Raw genomic sequence first — 336 nt, 5'->3', positions numbered from 1 at the left:
TCCCTGGTGGCTCAGAGGTTAAAGTGTCTGCCTGCAATGCAGGAGACCCAGGTTCGATCCCTGGGTTGGGAAGATCCCCTGGAGAAGGAAATGGCAACCCACTCCAGTATTCTTACCTAGAGAATCCTATGGAGGGAGGAGCCTGGTAGGCTACAGTCCACGGGTTGCAAAGAGTCAGACACGACTGAGCTACTTCACTTCACTTCCAGTGTTATTGCCTGCAGAATCCCATGGACAGAGGAGCCTGGTGAGCTACAGTCAGACACAACTGAGCACAAACACACTCATACATTTTTCTAGTTGTTTCATGAATATAATTTTATTTAAATGATTGAA

General features: G+C 47.3%; 1 non-coding gene across 1 annotated transcript; it reads left to right on the top strand.

The window, feature by feature from the left end:
* On the top strand, nt 1-72 carry TRNAC-GCA (transfer RNA cysteine (anticodon GCA)). Its single transcript has one exon. It is a non-coding gene; the product is annotated as a tRNA-Cys (tRNA).
* Nucleotides 73-336: the final 264 nt, after the last annotated feature.

The sequence above is a fragment of the Bubalus kerabau genome, chromosome 8 (assembly GCF_029407905.1).
Source record: "Bubalus kerabau isolate K-KA32 ecotype Philippines breed swamp buffalo chromosome 8, PCC_UOA_SB_1v2, whole genome shotgun sequence".
Classification (NCBI taxonomy): Eukaryota; Metazoa; Chordata; class Mammalia; order Artiodactyla; family Bovidae; genus Bubalus; species Bubalus kerabau.
Note: the sequence above shows the minus strand (reverse complement) of the source record. Positions and strands in the feature narration are given on the sequence as shown.